Here is an 8,299-nt window from a genome sequence, read left to right as displayed (position 1 = left end):
CCGCGATGGCGGGGTCAGATGGGGCAGTGCCGCACAGGCAGCCGCTGCCCAGAGGAGCTCTGGGTGTGCAGCTGGGATGGCCCCTCCAAGCGTCCTCCGAGCTCCGCCCTCAGGAGTCCCGCCAGCCCCGCACGGCTCTGGCTGCCGGCCCTCGCTGCCTTCGGGCGTTTTTGGGGGAGAATTGCCCCAGAGCGCCCGGATTCGTCACGCAGCCGGCCCAGCCTGTAAGAGGCTCTTTCTCCTGGCCCGCCACTCGCTGTTGCCAAGGCCTGATTCAATTTGAACATCTAGAGTAAAGTCACAAATCTCATCGTTACTATGTAAAGGTTCAGACTGATTTGTATACATTTCCTTGCAACTTAGGGCTGTGGACTGCAAGGAGTCATGGAATCATCGGATGGTTTGGGTTGAAAGGGACTTTAAGCGTTGTTTAGTTCCTGATGTTTTTCACTAGACCAGGCTGCTCAGAGCTCCATCCAACCTGGCCTTGAACACTTCCAGGGATGGGGCATCCACAACTTTAGGCAATTTGTACCAGTGGCTCACCACCCTCATAGTAAAGAATTTTTTACCTAATAGCTAATCTAAACCCATGCTCTTTTGGTTTTAATCCATTCCTCCTTGTCCTGTCTCTACATGTTCTTGTAAAAAGTCCCCCTCCATCTTCAGGTACTGGAGGGCTGCAATTAGGTCACACCTAAGCTGTTTTTTTTCCAGGCTGGACAAACCAAATTCTCTCAGCCTTTCCTTGTAGGGGAGCTACTCCATCCCCATAGTCATCTTGGTGGCCCTCCTTTGGACTCATTGCAACACGTTGATGTCCTTCAAGGCTGAGATGATCTTTAAAGATCCCTTCCAACTCAAGCTATTTCATGGCTCTATGAAAGAAGAGAACTGAGAATCGGTGGTTGAGCACCATCAACATAATGCATAGGACTTTTACTTTGCAAAATGGTTTGTAAGAATGCAGTATTCAAAGCTACCCTCTTCTTAGTGTCTGGTAGTTGAGTTTAGGTCAGCTCGGTCATATTTGGCCATCCTTCAAGAAACAGGCTTATCAGCTGGGTGCTAGATGCAATACCCAGGCTGATAAGCCACCCAAATGAACGTAGGTCAGAGGGGTTGGGGATAAGCAGATACCATCCAAACATGAATCCAGACCAGTCAATATTCAAATGTGAACACTAAACATTCATTTTTCCTGGCTTGATGGGTTTGGATTTCAGGAAGAAGAGCTGTGGTTGCTCATTAATAGGAAGGAGCCACGTTTACACTAAGTTTCTATAGAGTGAACTCTAGCCACAACAGACTCCAACTCCAAAGTCATAAAGGCCTCTTTTGTGTGAAACTGAGTTGGTCCTGTAAGTATTTGTAGGTTTGGGTGGAGAAATGATTACCAGAAAATAGACCAAAGAGGAAAAACATGTGCTGACAAGGAGAGTGAAGGTTTCTCAAGGACTGCTAAATTCCAGAGACCAGTAGTTCTACTGAATTTGCAAGAGCTGATAAAATCCAGGCACCAAGTCTGCTCACTCTGTGCAAGGCCCCAAGTGAATACTGGGATCAAGCCCTGCCTGTGTGACCGGAGGGCAGCAGCTGCTACAGGCAAAGTCTGCGGGATCCTGTGTGCACCCATTGAAATAAGTCACTTTGAGGGACTTGCTGAACACCTGCTTGGAAGGTGCTAGTGCCAGCACAGCCCTCTACCAGGGTTGTCCCTGTGAGGGAATAAGTGAATCTTTGTGTATTATCTGCTATTAATAGTAACAACTTCCTAGAGTGAAAGCCTTGAGTACTTCTGGCTGTCTCATCCTAAATCCTTGTTGCATGGCCAAACATTTTTTAAGCAAATCAGGAAAATTAATCCCTTCTTTTCATCTTCTCCTCAAGATCCTCTGTCTTCCTTTTGATTCCTGCATAGGGGTCTGCTTTCTTTCTTCTCTTCTATAGTTCTTAGAACTGCAGTGGCCACAGACCCAACTAGAGGCTGGTCTGAAGACTCCCCCAGAAGTGTCAACCTTAGTAAGGTAAAAACAAAAAATTGCCAACACTTTTAAATATCTATATTTGCCTCCACTGGCCTCACTCAGCCTTAGCCATTTCTACATTTCTACATTCCACCCATTAGTTCTAGCAAAGTTTTCTGTCTTCCCTCTCAGGTTCCAGACCATATTTTCCTGCTGCTTTCCTGGCTGACTGAATAGAGACATCAGCACACTCTTCCAACACCATTTCTGTTTGTTTCTCACAGCTCTCTGCTAAGTCTCCTACTCAGCCAGTAGAGCTGTAGTAGTTCACTCTGTAGCAAAGGTTATTTCGGGTACTTTCTCTGAAGCAAATAGTAGGAGTGGTAGTCAGCATAAATGTTTAATAGACCCTGAGAGCTAAGACTTTAAGATGAAGCTTCTTTTGAAGCTACATTTACGGGCTCTGCTCTCCCAGGCTTTGTATAATGAAAGCACCCCAGGCCACTGTGGTGTGGTTTTGGCATGTGCTGTAGTTCCCCCCAAGCACCTTGGATGGTTGTAAGCCTCAGAACCCCTTGACTCTCACTTCAAACACAGCCTTTGCCTCACCTTCTCTACCTTCTTAATTTCCTGTAAATCCAGAGCTCCGTGCAGGAGCATCTGGCTCTGATCTTTGATACCCTCCCTCAAACACAGCCCCTCCCTCATTTTTTTTTCTCTGCCAAATCAAGCATAAACACCCACAAATTTACTTTCATCCTGTTCCATGTGCCCGGAGTGGAAAATCTCTTCACTGTAAATCTGTTGTCCTTGCTTTACATATTCAACATAGGTTAGAAGAGTGCTCAGGAAAGACTTTGGTTCTCCAAGCTGCTTTTAAGATTGAGTTGAAGAAAACATTCTTCCTACATGTTGAGTTTCTCTCAGAGCTGTGGTCTGGCTTTTCTTTGCTGCTATCTGCTTGAGCAGGAGTGGCAGTGGGGGCTGCTCCCCTTTAATTCATCCTTTTGAGACAAATGGAAGTCCTATGCTTCTTGAATTCCTCAAATAATGGGGAATATTTCCTGTGGAGAATGGCCATCTCAGCAGAGGGAATAAGGAAAATGTACAGGCTGTTGAGCTTCAAAACCTGTGATTGACATTACCAAGGCTTCTGGGGATGGGTCCAGTCTTTCTCATAAGAAGCCACACAGCTTCTGGAGAGTCAATATTGTTTCCTGTTGGTGAGATCCTTGTGCAGCTTCTTTTCCCCTGGCTCTGAACTGTGTCTCATAACATGCATTCCTGTGGAGGTGTTGGACTGTGGCTGTCAGGATTCAGGGCTGGCCACAGCTGCAGTACATGGCTTGGGGATGTTTGGTATTGAATATTCAATTATTTTATGCAAAGGAGGGGAATTATAAAAGCATTACAGCAACTGGAGCATGGCAGAGAAGTGTAGTGCCAGAACAGGACACCCAGTAAGGGTTGGGGTTATGAATGAAGGCTCAGACTAAGACTCTGCAGGGTCTGCAGAACCTTGGGTTTGGACTGGGCAAAACAATGCTGGAGACCGCAGAGTTGAGTTTTGACGAAATCCCATCAGAATGTACCAGTGAAGGAAATCAGTAACCCAGCCCTCAACCCAGCCTGAGGATTTGTCAAGGCAAAGGAAACAATGGAGCTTCCAAGAAACAGTGGGAAAGGCATCTGTAGCTCAAGCTCAAGGTCACAGTTTAAGTAGTTGTGCATGCTGTGTGTGAGCAACACAAACCAACTACATCTGGTGCTTGGGAGAAGATGCAAGAACTGCACTGGTTTCATCCCTTGAGGGATTTGTATGTGTCAGAGGATTCCAGTGCTCATGACAGTGTCTTAATTTTTTTTTTCATATTGGCAGCCCCAAAGAGAAAGAAAAACACCTATTTAGTGTGAATTGAGTATGTAAATACACTTATAAACATTGGGCCAGAAATATATCTAAGGCTTTTTATTTGTACCCCTTAAAAACAGTACAGATAAATCTATCTTTCTTGGAGAAGTTAAGGAAACCTAGGACTCCTGCACAGAAGGATGAACTGAGTTCTGGTTCCTCCTAAAGACACAGCACTTGTCACTACCTCTGTCATTGCTGCAGCTACTATTTTTCCTGAAGGCCACCATCACTGGAGAATTCCTAGATGTTTGTGACCCCATAAACATCAAGTCACTGGAGTTGTTAAATTATCAAAGCATGGAACTGTAATTGTGAGCATCTTGTGAACTGAGGGACTAAAGTCACCAGCACCCCTGCACAAACCAAAAACTGGGAAAGGCAAATTTGTAATAGTGGAGCATGGGGGGATATTTGGAAAGTAAAAAGCCATTTGTCTCATCAAGAGGATGTATTCAATATTTGTACCCATTTGCTTTTGCATTTGAGTCACAGGACATCACCACAAGCTGAAATTGAGCACATTCTATAGAAAAAATATTGGCATTAGGCCATGGCTGTAAAGACTTCTAAAAATCTGTTTGAGAGGCCATGTTAACTACAACTGATCATAAATCACTTTTTGCCATTGTCACTGGGGATCTGGCAAACACCTTTCTGCAAACAGTACGTCTCTTTCTTTAGCTACAGTTGTATAACTTGCAAATTGAATGCGAACCTGAGAAAGATTTAGTAGTTGCAGGCACACTCTCTAGAGCCTTTGACAAAAATTCTGTGGAACAAAGTCCCAAGCTAGATTATGGATATGTCAATTGGGGAAAACAAAATAGAAAAACCCAGCCTTGTCGGTTTTAAAATGAAATGCAGAATTTTATTGCTGGTGGTTTGCTGAGGACGAGACACTGCAGGATGTAATTAAGGTTCTACTAGAAAATGATTTGCACAGCTTATTCTGTCCCTGTTTCAGTTTAAAACGATTTAGATGCCACTTCTCTGAGGCATGAAGAAAACTGATCCTTGAAGTGTTGCAGGAAAATAAAGACACAGAAAGCCATTTAGAGCTTGAAGGCAGCGTGAGACATCCCTGCCTCCCTCAATAGTCAGAAATACAAGCAATGTGAAATGGAGGAGTGCGTGCTGGTGGAAAACACTCACCCTCTGGAAGGAAGTTAGGGAAACAGGCTGGCATCAGCTTGATGTGGGAATCCTGAGCAGCCATTTTCAGATTGCAGGGTAGTCTCTGAGGGAAGACACTACAGCTTTGTAAGGGAGCAAGTCGCTGGTATCTCCTAACAGTGGATTTCATATTCATAACAACACGTCTGTCAATGGACTGCAAGTCAGTGCAACCTTATGTGTACCCCAGCTAATCCCCGGTGCCTAAATTTTCCACAGCAGCGGAAAGCGATGCCGAAACTCTGCCAGGAAGGGGGCAGTGTCAATCTGTTGCACTCCTGGCACTACTCAGTTGCAGTGGATTGTCACATCTGTGCTAGCAGAAACTCATATCGCAGTGAGGGTGGGTTTGTTGAGATAAGCAAACGGGAAAAGTGGAACAAAAACATGTTGTGATTTTGTAGCCTGGGATTGGCACTGTTTCACAAGTGATAGAGATGCACAGTAACAGAGAGACTCAACAACTGAAGATGGGGTGTGCTCTGTGGAGATTTTGTGATCCCATGAAAGGGGTTGTTGTAGGCAATGCATGCTGTGGAGGATTAGATTAATGTTTTCCAAATTCCACAGGCCATTGGGAAACTGTAAATTGCTGCCTTCCACATTGGTGGTGTTGGCTTAGAGTGGCTGTAGTCTAGAAAAGTAAGCAGCATTTTAATGGGCCTTTTGCTAACCATGGGTTGAGTTTTCCAGAGGACATGGGTTAGAACAGAGGACATCTGTGGCAACGGGACATTTCTTAGGGAAACAGACACCTTGTATGTACTTGTGGTGTCTGTTACCTCGGTGTGGTTGAACCTGTGTCCCTAGGGAAGCTCTGGGGAGCTGTACCTTTCAGAAGCTCTTGGAGGGCTCTTGTGCAGAGGCTTGTGTGAACAGCACCGATCAGAGCTCAGACAATGATCCATGCACAGCTCCTTGGGGTTCCTGGCTAGGAGACATTCCTGGACAACATGGAACGTGGGAGTTCTTCCATGCTATTTCAGCCAGCATCAAAAGGCGTGTTCAGGTACAATGTGCTGAGCATTGAGAGGGCTTTGTTTCCTCCTAAAGTCCCAGTGCTTGTCACTGCCACTGTCCTTGCTGCAGCTGCTTTTTTCCCTGAAGACCATCATCGCTGGAGAATTCCTAGATGTTTGTGACTCCACAGACAAAAAGTCATTGAAGTTGTTAAATCATTGAAGCATGGAACTGTAATTGTGAGCATCTTTGTTACAACTTTTTTGCAGAGCTGTACAAAATTTGTGCTTTTCTCTGTCCTAGCATTGCTTGAATGTAATAGAATTTCCTTCTGCTAATAAACTGAGGCATTAAGTTTCTAATTTAGGGATGGGATAAAATGAGTTGTGCTGTGATTTCTAATCATGGGAGAACTCTTCTAATGTGCACACATTCAGTGTTTGTTGTATAAAAATGGTTCCTTAACAATGCCCATTGCAGCTAATTTGTAACTACACAGTGTAAACATTGATTTCTAAAGTTTTTTAATAGATCCCCAAGCTATTTAATTATCACTTACTGACCCTTGTTTTCTAATGGTGATTAGTTTAGTTTCCTCAAACTTTATAAGAGCTGGGTCTCAAGTGGCAGTAATATGGACAATTTCTTATTCCATATTTAATAGGATAGAGGGTCTCCAAAGCATTACTAGATCCCGTCTTCCCAAAATTAGGCTTTATCCTCACAGTGATAGCCCTCTTAGCTGGACATTTTGAATATTCTGTCTGGTTAAGCTAAAGCTTGTATTTAAATCAGGGAAAAGTAAATGAAGTAAATTCAAACCACAACTTTGGGATTTGAAAAAATGTGGTTTTAAAAAAATCACAAACTCTTGCTTACAGTAGTTTCTTTTCAGGTCTGGCACAGTTTTTGGCACAGCTGGATTATTCAGCACTCATATCTATATGAGTTGAGGAAAGAGACCAACCTGGTTTCTGAGAACAATTTGCCATGAAGAAAGTGTGTAGGCTAACTTAATCCCTATGGCAGTTTCATTGACTTGAAGAGTTAGCAGAGCTGAATTTCTCTTTTACACTTAGTCTTCCTCTGCACTCTGCATCCCTCTACACTATTTAAATGACATTGGCTGTAAGGTCAAGAGAAAAACTGCTTTTGAATCCCTTGAGGTATAAAATTGGAGAAAGGCTTTTGCTGATCAGAGAGCAGAGCTTCTGGAAGATACTTCCAAAAGCAGAAGTTGGTTTTCTTGTCACTTCCTATCATCAGAGAACTAAGTCTGTTATAAAAGGGGTGCAGTTTCAGAGACCCACCAGTCTGAAACAAGCAGTGAAACTTTTCTTCTTATCAAATATAATATCACTGAAAAGTCAGAAAACAAGACTGGAGGGTGCACTGGGGTGTCTTCTGTCCATTCCTCTACCCGATAGCATGGGTACTTTTGTCTGCCATTCTTGACCAACATTTGCCCTTTTCTTAAAGATATGCAGTGATGGAGCCTGCTCAGACTTGTAGCAGTTTTGGGCTCATTTTGGGCTTGCTTTCCTTGTGCGTTCAAGTCCTGCCTTCCAATGCTGACACTGTAACCCCATGTAGCCAATCCTGCCCCTGTCTACTACATTTGAATAGCTGAATTTTCCTAAGCAACTGTAGCATTTTACATGTCTTTTTTGAGTTCCATCCTTTTTTTCTTCCCAGACTTGCTCAGATAATCAAAGATGCTTTGAATACTGTCTGTTTTCCAGCATATTTGCAACCTCTCCCAACAAGGTGACATCTAAAAGTTTAATAAGCTCAGCCTCTGTTTCTTCATTCTTGTCATTCATGAAAATATTGAATAATACCAGTTCTAGGAGAGTTCTCTACAAAAATCTTGCTTGATGCATGTTTCCTGTTTGATGGAGAAGGAGCAGTAACTTCTGTGGATATTAAATTTCCCTCTTCTCCAACTGACAGTCAAGAACAATAATTTTTGCATATTGTGAAACATTCCAAGTTTCAAATCTTTTACTAAGATAAGGCTCTAAAGGCTGGGCAAGCACAGAATGCCTAACAGCAGAATTTATTCACAGACTGTAGAGAATCTATGCTCTAGCCATAAAGTCCATAAACATTTAAAGGGAGATGATCTGCTCAAGGAAATTTTTTAAGTATTTATGGTACCCTGCTAAAGACCTAGCAGGACAAGACACCTCCTGGCCTTAAAGCTGGAGTGTTACAGAAATAGTCTCAACAGACTGTTAAAGAGAAGGGGAAAAAAGAAAAACAAAAAACCAAAATACCCACA

Source organism: Lonchura striata, chromosome 2 (assembly GCF_046129695.1).
Source record: "Lonchura striata isolate bLonStr1 chromosome 2, bLonStr1.mat, whole genome shotgun sequence".
NCBI lineage: Eukaryota > Metazoa > Chordata > Aves > Passeriformes > Estrildidae > Lonchura > Lonchura striata.
This window is presented reverse-complemented; position numbering follows the sequence as displayed.